The sequence below is a fragment of the Lissotriton helveticus genome, chromosome 2_1, assembly GCF_964261635.1.
Source record: "Lissotriton helveticus chromosome 2_1, aLisHel1.1, whole genome shotgun sequence".
Lineage (NCBI taxonomy): Eukaryota > Metazoa > Chordata > Amphibia > Caudata > Salamandridae > Lissotriton > Lissotriton helveticus.
In genome coordinates, this window is record NC_136059.1 from 2,103,977,321 (window position 1) to 2,103,990,020 (window position 12,700).

Here is a 12,700-nt window from a genome sequence, read left to right on the forward strand (position 1 = left end):
TTAGGATCTTTGATGCACAAAAACACAGTGAAACAGATTTAAATCTAAAATGTTTAATAAGGTTTCTACCAAGTGAAATGCGACTTCAGGACATCTTTTAATGCACCAAATGCCACGCCAATATGAGGGTGTGCCATTGTTTTCAATTGGGACAGGGATGTGGCAATGAAACAGCTACTTCTCAAAAGCGTCACCACAAGGGTATCATAGTTTTGCTTGTGCCTATAAATATTCTGGAATGTATTCTTTTGCTTCTCGATGCTGATGATTAGTACTGTTAGAAGTAAAAGAAAAAAAGCTGATATTTCTGCTTTGTATTTTATCTTTATTGTGAGGACTAGTAAAGATATCTTAGCAGATAAAACATGTAGTATACCACAAACCTGTCCAAGTAACCTGAGAAGAAAGAATTTACGAGATATTCTCACCATGTAACAAGGACGCCCTCGTACCTTCAGTCCACCATTTCCATGTCCCCTGTGTGCCCTACCCCCATTTTCTTATCAGTGCTTACTGTGTGTGTTAATCCCTCAATTAAGTTGCAACTAGGAAGAGTGAAGGGTAGCTTGTTGTGAAAGGTGCAGCAACAGAAATAGGCGTGGATAATTTACTCCAATAATTGTATACAGCAGCAAAAAGGCAGAAGAATACTAGCAGTGATGGCCAATATGGATCTGGCAAAACAATTTTATAATTACTGCCTGTGGCCTGGCGTTGGTGTCAATGAAGTAGTTCTTCTATAAAGTACTGAAGGTATTGTTAAATTCAGTAAATTAAAGATGAAGACTCCTCGTTGTAATGTTCATATAGTATATTTATTCTTGGGATTAGATGGTCAGTTACAGCATTCTAGTAGGAATGTAATCTGGAATAAACCCCACCGGAGCAGATAACCTCCTGCTCAGCCTCCAGGTAACTGATAAATCCTTTGAACAGCAACAGGTAGAATCATGGATGACATCACAGAGACATGACATAGACAAGCAGACACTAACACTAAGGAGGGACAAAGAGAGGGGAAGAGCAGGATGTAACACACCTCCCTCCTTTAATTGAAAAGATGAAGAAGATTAAGACAGAAGATGGCAGAAACAGAAAGGCAGAAGAAAAAAAGAACATAAACACACAAGAAATAAATACCCTCTTCAACATGGTGGAAAGAAGAGGTAACACCAAAGGGCGCTGGGTACAAAGGTTGTTTAAGCACCGTAAGCTAACAAAAGAATGTAAGCTTTAGTAAATGTGTTAAAGTCTATAAGATGACAAATCCACAAAATGAAAACTGAACAGCTCAAACCCAAATGAGCAAAAGTACAGTATGGCTCAGTACCGTAGATAGAAAATGAAATTTAAACTCCTCAAATTCGAATATTTTCGATTCCTCTCAAAATAAAGCACAATAAAAAAAGAGTCCAACTCCTCACAGTAAATACATGAACTCCTCTAAACATAGAGCACAGTAAAAGTGGTCCATGACAATAAAACAGCAATAAGCCCAACTCCTCACAGTAAATACATGAACTCCTCTAAAGATAGAGCACAGTAAAAGTGGTTCATGACAATAAAACGGCAATAAAAATGAGCCCGATTCCTCACAGTAAATACATGAACGCCTCTAAAAATAGAGCACAGTAAAAGTGGTTCATGACAATAAAATGGTTCTTCACAGAAAATGTATGACTTCTCTATCAATAGAATAAAACTGAGCCCCTGCAGCTTCTCACAGTAAGTAACAGAAAATCACCAATAAAACTGAGCCATGCGGCTCCTGACAGTAAATAGATGAACTCCTCTAACCATAGAGCACTATAAGTGGTTCATCTGAAATGACAATAAAATGGAGCCCCTACAGCTCCTAATAGCAAGCAAATGAACACCTCTAACAATAGAACACTATAAAGTGGTTCATGACAATAATAAACATCAAAACTTGAGCATCACTCTAGCTCATTATCACTAAGCATGAAAACAATTTGGAGCACCTCAAGATAGTTGAGCACAAAAATGACCCAATGCAAGAAACAATGCAATCCTAGCACTAAATAACCATAAACAACTTACTCACCACCAAATTTCAAGTAAAGTTTCAAACTTGTGTGAGCGCAATCATAATAGATAAAAGAAGAATTGGGTTTGGGATGTAACATCAAAGATCCCAGCACTATAAAAACACAAATTAGAATCGACAAAACATGGCTAAATAAGTAAAAACACAGCCAAAATAATGCATGCATCTATCTTCAAATGCATGCTAACAAATGCAAGAAACCATAAGTAATGTCATACTCAATAGTAGTATAGCATGGCAAAAACGTTTACATTTAAATTCAGTTTGGCAAAAGGGAAAATAATTAAATGCAATCAATCAATAAACCATACAGAAAAAATAAGAAAAATAACAACGGTACTCAAACCTGGTACCCGAGTATCCACCTGCTGGGAAGGAAATAAAGTCCTCTTCGTGAGTGTCACATGTTCAAACGTCCCATGAACTTCAAGGTTTTCGTTTTTGTGCACCAAGAATATCTCATGGGTCATGAAAGTCATAGTTGCAGTCGGAATTTCAGTAGACTGGAGTAGATGTACGGTGATGCCCAGGAAACTGACTGTACAAAGGAACAAAGACAGAAACGTTACCGGAAAGTGCACTTCGTATGTTGCAAGGCGGTCTGCACAACTTGGTAGAGGCTCGTCCTAAATAACTGCCATTGTCGTGTGAGGATACGTTTCATCAGGACCCGAAGCACAATCTTATGACCCATGCCCAGTGAAGACAGGAAGAAACGTCACAACTTGGGCGACTCGTAGCTCCATGGAATGCCAGGCAGAAGAATGTAGATTGAGCCTTCCTCATAATTCTTGAAGCTCAAGGTAAACAGCTGAAGCGCGCACGTTTTAAATTTAAACTCAAACAAGCGCGTTTACTGGATTAACAGGACAAAAAGCACTCATCGCTGCTTTCCCAAAGTACCGGGCAGGCCTCTAACATTAAAGAAAATGCTCACTGCTGATTATTACCATGGCTGCAAGTGTCCTGTTGATAGTTGTAAAATAAACACAGGCTCCGGGGCTCATTGTTTAAGAAAGGCAATCCTTTGGCACATAGCAGATCGTACGGTGACACATTTAAAAGATGCACTCACCGCTGCATTAGAGTTAAAAAAGGCACATCTCCTTAATGAATACACACCAGCAATAGATGATTGAAAGTACAGGCACAAGCAGCCAAATGCTCACGAAGTTTGTTAAGTTTGAAAAAAAAATACGGTGACAACAATGAAGAGTGCTGTGCTCGCTAATAATAAAAAAAAATAGGCAGACTTCCTCCAACAAATAAATGCAGGCAGAATAAATATATAACACTTTACTCAAGGCATGGTCTGCCACGCAGTCCAAGTAGCACTTGAGTAAGTAGAAAGCTTTTGACCAGCAGGTTGGTACAAATAGCACACAGAGGATAGTCAGCAGCAGAATAGTCACTCATAAGAAAGCTGACTCACCAGCAGTAGACTAGGTAGTCCTTTAAGTATGTTGCAAATAATTTAGAAGTAAGGCAATGCTCTGGGTTGAGACTGTCCGTTGGTACCAGACACCGGTGGGGCACCCAGACGCAGGAAAGTAATTTTTAAATGTTAATCTTCTTGTCTTTAGTTGCAATGGTGACCTTTTTAAATTCAGTGAAATCCTTTTTTTTTTAAATGGGTCATTTTTTTACCTTGTCGTCAGTGTTAAATTGAGTAAATGAAAGATGAATGTTCATGTAGTATTCTTGGGATTAGATGGTCAGGCACAGCATTCAAGTAGGAATGTAATCTGGAATAAAGCCCACCGGGAGCAGATAACCTTCTGCTCAGCCTCCAGGTAACTGATAAATCCTTTGTACAGCAACAGGTAGAATCATGGATGACATCACAGACACATGACATAGACAAGCAGACACTAACACTAAGGAGGGACAAAGAGAGGGGAAGAGCAGGGTGTAACACACCTCCCTCCTTTAATTGAAAAGATGAAGAAGATTAAACAGAAGATGGCAGAAACAGAAAGGCAGAACAAAAAAAGAACATAAACGCACAAGAAATAAACACCCTCTTCAACATGGTGGAAAGATGAGTTAACACCAAAGGGCGCAGGTACAAAGGTTGTACAAGCACTGTAAGCTAACAAAAAAATGTAAGCTTAAGTAAATGTGGTAACGTCCATAAGATGACAAATCCACAAAATGAAAACTGAACATCTCAAAACCAAATGAGCAAAAGTACAATATGGCTCAGTACCGTAGATAGAAAATGAAATTTCAACTCCTCAAATTTGAATATTTTCAATTCCTCTAAAATAAAGCACAATAAAAATGAAGTGACTGGCCACTGGGAGTGTTCAGATTAGCTCATAGTTGTGCAAAACACCCGAGGTTGCCTTAGCTCTGGCAGAGCAAGAATAAATGCACATAAGGAGCTTAAATGGTTTTGCAAATGGACATGCAGGTATTACTATATTGGTCTCCATGGAAGCCGACAAGATGGTCTTTCCCCTCCGGTGGCCGCCACAGTGGGAGGATAGGATCTCTCTGTATGGAGAGGATATTTTACTTTATTTGGCCTCACCTAGGAGATCCCTGGATGCGGTTTGCGACGTGTTGTCCTCCTTCGGAAGGAACTCGGGGCTCTCTATAAATTGGGGTAAATCGTTGTTATTCGTTATTAGTGGGGATGCCCCGATTCCCCCGCGGAACTGCCTGATTCAACTAGCTACGGATGGGTTTAAGTATTTGGGGATATTTATCTCCTTGGACCCCGCGGTCCGTTATGCTAGGAATCTCATTCCCCCCCTTGGTCCTATTGCGCAGTGATGTAGCCGGCTGGAGGAGACTTCCTCTCTCCCTGCTTGGGCGGGTGACTCTTTAAAATGATGTCTTTGCCCCGTTTCCTTTATGCCCTACAAAATACGTTAGACGTATTAGCGAGCTATTTTCGAGAGGTCGAGGGATTACAACGTAGTCTGTTATGGGACGGTAGACCCCGGATCGCATTGGCTAAACTGACACTTCCATGGTATGACGGCGGGATCGCACTCCCTGATATCAGGCGATATTATTGGGCCTCACAACTGGCAGCCATTAACCTTTGTACTTATGGATCCCCTACTGACCCTGGATATGCAATGGATAGATGAGTTCTCCCTGGGAACTCCTATAGTCGTGCGCTGTATGCCAGGTCGGTGGGGAATGGTTTGACCGGACCGACTAGGCATGCGGTGCGGATTTGTTGTGATGCCACCAGCTCTTTGGGATGGAGGGACCGCTTGACGAGGGCTACCCCTCTATTTTACTCCTAAAAGTTGGGCAAGCTTTGGAATATAAAGGCTTTTGACAAGTGGGATCTGATTGGGATCTCTACTATCGGTGCGGTTTTGGTTAAGGGGAGGATTAAGACGTTTGAGGAATTGCAAACTGAATATAAATTGGGGAAAGCGGAGTACTTTCGCTATGCGCAGGTCAAGCATGCGTTGATGGCGGTACTGCCGGCGGAGGCAGACCTCCCCGAGGCGTCTCCTCTTGAAGATAGAATTTTGATGGCCACCTGCCCGAGAAGACTATTTCCCTGATTTATAAAAAATTGATTAATCATAGGGCAGATCTCCTAAGGGACAAATGGTCGCACAATGGTATTGAACTTGATGATGAGGACTGGCAAGCTGCGGTCTCTTCACCGAAGGTGGTCGCAATCCCAGCGCGCCTTCGCCTTGTTCAGCTGAAAATATTGCACAGGGTTTATGTCACAGGGCCCCGCCTGGTTCGAATGGGACTGTCGGAGACGGGTCTGTGTAGACGGGGTTGTGGCTCTGTGGGTACTTTTCTTCACATTATTTGGGAGTGTCATTTTGTAACAGAGTATTGGAGTGCGATACATGATGTCATGCAAGAAGTTCTGGGAGTCGCTGTGTTGCCAGAAGCGCGGAGATGCCTCCTGAATATTTGGGAACCTACGGATCTAAATGTGGCGCAGACCAAGTGGGTAACTTTAGGTAATATGATTGCGAAACGGAATATAGCACAGCGGTGGGGGTCAGAGAGGGTGCCGACCATTGAAGAATGGTCGGAGAACATGGATTGGTTTATGTTCAGAAAAAAAAACTGTTTATGTGGCGAGTGGCCGCCCCCGTAAGTGGACACCAGTGTAGGGGCTGTGGAACCGTTATAGGGGGGACATTTGTGTGCCACCTGTGGATGCGCCCATTGATATTCCTGCCTCTCCGTGATTGTTTATGATTATGTACCATGTTTCCCGCTCTCCCCCTTTCCTTTTGTCAGATGGTGAGTGATATGGGAGACTGTCTCCCCCATGTACTGTTGTTATTTTTCTTGTTTTGATGCCTTGTGTTAATAAAAAGAAATATAAAAAAAAAAGATGGGCTTTCCCTCCTTCTGTAGTGAAGAACCTGTGCAAATTCCTTTGTATTTGTGGACAGATGAAACTCTTCTTGCATGGATGTTGTGCCCTACAGGTATTGGATTTAGGGAAACGAGTAGGATAATTCATTTTACACATAATAAGGTAGGCAGAAATTCTTAACAGATGAATGAGGAGTGACCTGTTGGTATAGCCTCTTGGTTTGTCAGCATTATTGAGACCCATTTTTTAGCCTCCTTCTCTCAAGATAGATACTGAACCACTATTTCTATCTCTTTAGTTTGCGCCTCTTCATCCACAGTTCTTTATATTGGCCTTAACAATCTAGAATGGATTATGCTTACAGCATGCACTACCAGGTTGAATTATTCGTTTATTGTACTCTTAGGAAATCTTTGGAAGCATTGTATAATATCTGAAAGACACACGTTAGTGATAGATTCCTTACCTTAGAATATCCCCAGGCGTCAGACTCGATCCAGAAAATTTTGCTTAGCAGTACGCCTGCGCGTCAGTAGGTGGCGTCCTGCGGCTCCACGTCCGTCGCTGGCGTCGTATGCACCGAGATGACGTCACAGAGACTACGTAGGTGCCACCCATGCGCGCGGACGTCAGTTCTTTCTTTTTCCGTGCCAGCAAGCGCAGATCCGGATTGAGCACGTACCTTAGTCACTTTTTGACTACTTTGAGACTTTTGTCTCCCCCTTTTTTCTCCTGGTGCACGTAGAGAGGCCTGGCTTTAAGTCCTGTGGGGCCTGCCGCCCTAATATGTCGGTGGCGGACCCCTAGTATGTTTGCCTCTACTGCCCGAAGACTGATCATGAATCCCAGGACTGTCGATCCATGGCCCGAAGGCCTTGAGGGAGCGCGCCGGAAATTGTTGGAAGTCCGGTACTCGCTCCTGGTCTAGGGGCCGTTCCCGGGACTGCTCGCGGGACCGGAGCTGTCGCTCCTCGGGTTCCAAGTCTTTGCCTTCGGATGCTGGTAAGTGATGTCATAAAAAGAAGTCGAAGAAGCGCGTTCGCTCTCAGACGTCCCCTCGTCGCTCCTCGGAGGGGGACAGGTGCAAGAGCCGGCACACTTTCGGCCCTGAGGTCCCATGTCCAGATCCTGTCGGCCCGGCAGCTCCGCCAGCGGATCCAGCCTCTGCGCCACAGGATCCTACACAGTTGGCTCTGGCGTCACGAGGTACGGCGTTGGCGGCTCCGGCCTCGGCACCGCACTGGGTGTCGTTCATTCCTCCCTAGCCCCGGTTCCAGGACCATTTTGTTCCGACCTGGGATCCGCACTGGGAGGCAGCGCCGAGAACGGCGCCGTTTCCGACACCTTTTGTCCCTGCTCCGGCCCTGCTGCCGTGACCGGCGCCGAAGGCGGATGAGGACTGGGACAGATCCAAGGAACCCCTTGCCTGGCAGTGTGACTCCGAGCAGGATTGGGTGGAAGACCTGGAAGACGCCGGCGACCTCAGCGTCTCTTCTGACCCAGGGTTTGCCTCCCCCCGCCTACGATGGAGGAGGGGGCTTCCTACACGATGGTGCTCCGTCAGGCTGCTGAGGTCCTCAACCTCGACCTCCCCACAGTGGCCCTCAAAACCAACCTCCTCACCGAGGTGCTCCAGACGGCGTCTACTTCGTCAGAGCCGTTGCTTCCCTTCAATGACGCCCTTACCGATGTCCTCTTGGGCACTTGGCCGCGGCCCGCTACTGGGGCACGGTGGATAAAAATGTCACCAGACGCCACCGGCCGGCGCCTGGAGACCCTGCCTTTCTGACCACCCATCAAACGCCTGAAATTCTGGTCATTCAGGCCTCAAAGTCGCAGAGTGCTTTTCCCACGGCTCCCCTGGATAAGGACTCTCAGAAACTGGAACAGTTTGGTAAGCAACTGTTCTCTTCGACCAGCTTGGGGCTGTGGTCTGTGAATACTGCCTGCTTATTGGGCTGCTATTCCCACACAGTATGGGATTCTGTTGCTCAGGTGTTGCCTCAGTGTCCTGAGAAGCTCCAGGCTGTCCTTTCCCAGGCGATTGCTGAGGGTAGGGATGCGGCTAAGTTCGCCATTCGGAGTGGTTTGGACACCGCCGACTCTTTGGGCAGGGCGATTTCTAAAACGGTGGCGTTGCGACGCCGCACCTGGTTGCGTTCGACTGGGTTCTCACCTGATGTCCAGGGCTCGCTCATGGACATGCCCTTTCTTTGATCGCACCCGCCTGTTTGGTTATAAGGCCGACAGTGCACTGGAGAGCTTTAAGGACTCACGGGCCCGGGCCAAGTCCTTGGGTCTTTCTGCTGAGAACCCGGCCGCTCCTGGCTTTCGTTCCTTTTGTGGCCAGGGTAGGGGCACCCAGGCACCTTCCTTCAACAAGACTGTGCAGAACCAGCCTCAGTGTGGCCGTGGTCGTGGCTTCTGCAGGTGCGGGTCAGGGAATCAGCAGGCGGGTCAGTCCACCTCCACCCCCGCTGCTCCTACCTCCAAACATTCCCAGTCCGTCCTTCGTGGAGCACCCAACGCCGGTGGGTGGCAGGTTTCGCCACCACCTCCCCCACTGGTGCGATATCACATTGGACAAGTGGGTGCTGCAGATAATCCGCAAGGAGAAGTTAAAGATGCTGACTCTGGCTCAGGTCTTGGCTGCCCTCGACCCTGGAGCGTTGGACTTGCAGGACGCATATTTTCACATCTCCATCCCGCCAGCCCACCGGCGTTACCTGCGGTTCACAGTAGGCCACAGAAGCATTTTCAGTTTACCGTGCTCCCCTACGGCCTTACCAGCGCCCCTCGGGTGTTCACGAAAGTCTTCCGCTACCTCGACGACTGGTTGTTGAAGGCGGGCTGGCCCCAGGCAGTTGTCACCCACCTTCAGACTACGGCCTACCTCTTGCATTTGCTCAACGTGCCGAAGTCGCACCTGAGTCCCTCTCAGAAGCTCCCCTTCATCGGAGCGGTTCTGGATTCGACGCAGTTTCGGGTTTATCCTCCCGAGCAGTGAGCCTGGGATATTCAGGCTCTGATTCCGATCTTTCAGGCTCTATCCCGGGTTTCAGTCAGGATGACCCTCCGGCTCCTGGGCCTGATGCCTCCTGCATCCTTCTAGTGCAACATGCCAGATGGCATATGCGGGCTCTGCAGTGGGACCTGAAGTTCCAGTGGGCGCCGCATCAGGGCAACCTTTCCGATCATGTCCAGATCTCGGAGGGCACTGCATGACACTTGCAGTGGTTTCTCATGAATAGCGATTGGGTCAATGGCAGATCCCTCTCTCTTCCCCTACCGGAGCTCACAGTAGTGACGGATGCGTCCCTCCTGGGATAGGGAGGCCACTTGGGAGAGGAAGAGCTCAGAGGCCTCTGGTCTCCGGCGGAGTTCCGGCTCCATATCAACCTTCTGGAGCTGCGGGCGATCTGACTTGCACTGAAGGCATTCCTTCCCTCTGTGCAGGGCAGTGTGGTAGAGGTGTTCATGGACAACACCACCGCCATGTGGTATTGCAACAAAAAGGGCGGGGTGGGGTCGTGGACCTTATGTCAGGAGGCTCTGCGCCTCTGGACATGGCTGGAACATCAAGGCATTACCTTGGAGGTTCACCACCTGGCAGGTTCTCTGAACGCCAGGGCGGACGAACTCAGCCGCCAGTGCATGACGGATCACGAATAGTGTCTGAACTCGGACGTGGTGCACGGTCTCTTTCTGCAGTGGGGAGAGCCCTGGTTAGATCTATTCGCCACCGAAGAGAACGCGCAATGTCATCAGTTATACGCGTTGTAATTTCCAAGGCGGCACTCGCTCGGAGATGCTTTTCGTGTCGAGTGGAGCTGCAGTCTGTTGCACGCCTTTCCGCCTATACCACTTCTGCCCAGAGTGCTGAAGAAGATCAGGCACAACCGGGTCCAAGTCATTCTTGAAGCTCCGGACTGGGTTTAAAGAGTATGGTATCCCGAGCTACACAGTATGATCATCGATCCCCCGATCCGCCTGCCTCTTCGGGAGGATCTTCTGTCGCAGCACCAGGGGACAGTCCTTCACCCGAACCTGTCCAGCCTCCACCTCCATGCGTGGAGATTGAGCGGCGACAGTTGATGGCTTTCAACCTTCCTCCCGAAGTTTTTAATGTCATTCTGGCAGCCAGGCGTATCTCCACTAAAACGGTATACGCCTGCCGATGGAACAAATTTGTGGCATGGTGCACAGCAAAGGCTGTGGATCCCCTTTCTGCGGTTCTTTTGTTTCTTCTAACTTTGGCCCAGCAGGGCTATGCTCTGGGCACTATCAAAGGTTATCTTTCTGCCATCTCCGCCTTTCTAAGGCTTCCTAATCAGCCTTCTCTTTTTAAGTCTCCGGTTGTTAACCGTTTCCATAAAGGCATTACACACACGTTCCCTCCCGTGCCTTTCATAATGCCTCAGTGGGACTTGAATCTTGTCTTGACTTGCTTAATGTGCGCTCCCTTTGAGCCCCTTCATAACTGTCCCTTACGTCTTCTCACCTTAAAGACGGCTTTCCTGGTAGCTGTCACCTCTGCCAGAAGAGTGAGTGAGCTCCAGGCTCTTTCTTCCAAACCTCCTTCACTTTCAGTTCATCCGGACAAGGTGATTCTAAGGACCCGTCCTTCTTTCTTGCCATAGGTTGTCACGCCCTTCTACATCGGGCAGACCATCACTTTGCCCATCTTCTTTCCGCCTCCGCATCCTTCCAGGGAAGAGAAGAGGCTCCACTGTCTGGACCCAAAACGTGCGCTCGCATTCTATCTGCAGCACAAACAACAGTTCCGGGTGGACGATCAGCTCTTTGCTGGCTATGTGGGCGCAAAAAAGGTCGGGCTGTGCACAAACGGACCATTTCTCGATGAGTCGTCCTGTGCATCAAAGCATGTTACGTCTTGGCCAAGAAGGAGCCTCCTGTGGGACTGCGTGCCCATTCGACCAGGGCAACTGCAGCCACTATTGCCTTGGGACGCGGCGTTCCCTTGCAGGAAATTTGTCAGGCAGCAACGTGGGCCTCGCTGCACACGTTTACCAGGCACTACTGCCTTGACAGTGAAGTCCGGAGAGACGGCTTCTTTGGCCATTCTGTTCTCTGGGACTTCCTGGTGTAATTTTGTTTGCAGACCCTCCACCGGGATTGGTATTGCTGGGGTATCTATTCTAAGGTAAGAAATCTATCACTAACGTGTCTCTTTCAGATGCACAAGTTACTACTTGTGTAACGATATATCTGTAAGAGACATTAGTTAGTGATAGATTCCTTACCACCTCACCCATCCTCCCCGTTCTGCGAACTGATTACTAGGGTTAAGGTCATCCCCTTTTAGGGCCCTAGTTTTATTCACCAATGGTCAGTATCTTGCAGGGCTCTGCGCTCCTGGCACGGAAAGATGTGTACAGAACTGACGTCAGAGTGCATGGGTGGCGCCTAAGTAGTCTCCGTGATGTCATCTCGGTGCATACGATGCCAGCGACGGACGCGGAGCTGCAGGACGCCACGTACTGATGTGCAGGGATACTGCTAAGCAAGACTTTCCGGATCCAGTCTGACGCCTGGGGAATATTCTAAGGTAGGGATCCTATCACTAACTAATGTCTCTTACAGATATATCCTTACACAAGTAGTAACTTGTGCCTTGTGCTTCTTGCACTTCTTATTCTGAGACTCTTTTGTCCTATTTTTATTCTTTTTTTAATCTCAGTAATTTCATTTTTTTTACACTTTCTGCATTTAACACAGTAGGGTCTGTGGTGTTGCAGCTGGGATGAAACTGAAAATTGGGGTCTGAGAATATTCAACTGGATTTTAGACACTTCTGCTGACCACTGAGCAAACAGTCCCCAAACCTGGTTCCTATTCATAACCGCAACAGTCCATTAATATAACCACTTGATTGCCTGACATAAATGTCAGAGCTTACTTCAGATAACAAGAACAATTTTTCCATTTCAAGAATGGAATGAAACTCACTAAACCTACTGCTTTCCCATACGGACAGCAGTATCAAACAGTTTCAGAAGGGTTGTATTTGATTCTAGGAAACCCCTCACCATTCGGCCCAGGTTCAGGGCTTTCTGTTGTTCTCTGAAGGTCTGCTTAGCTAATGCAGCCTTCATGAACCGGCTGTCTACATATGTATGAGCAGTAGTAACAAGAATTGTATGGGCCCTTCTGAAAAGCTTGAGACCCATTGCGTCTAGTACCTGTCCAGGGTTCTTTTTTCTGTTTAAGGAGGAATTGAACAGAGTAGTCACTTCCTCCATCTCCTGAAGGAACTACCTCTGCTAGCCCATAGAGGAATTTCTCCT

The 12,700-nt window shown here is 47.5% G+C and overlaps 1 protein-coding gene across 2 annotated transcripts in view; it reads left to right on the forward strand.

Annotated features, from left to right (window-relative positions):
* GALNT7 (polypeptide N-acetylgalactosaminyltransferase 7) overlaps positions 1 to 12,700 on the forward strand; it is a 597,040-nt gene that overhangs the window by 570,784 nt on the left and 13,556 nt on the right. The window lies entirely within an intron of this gene.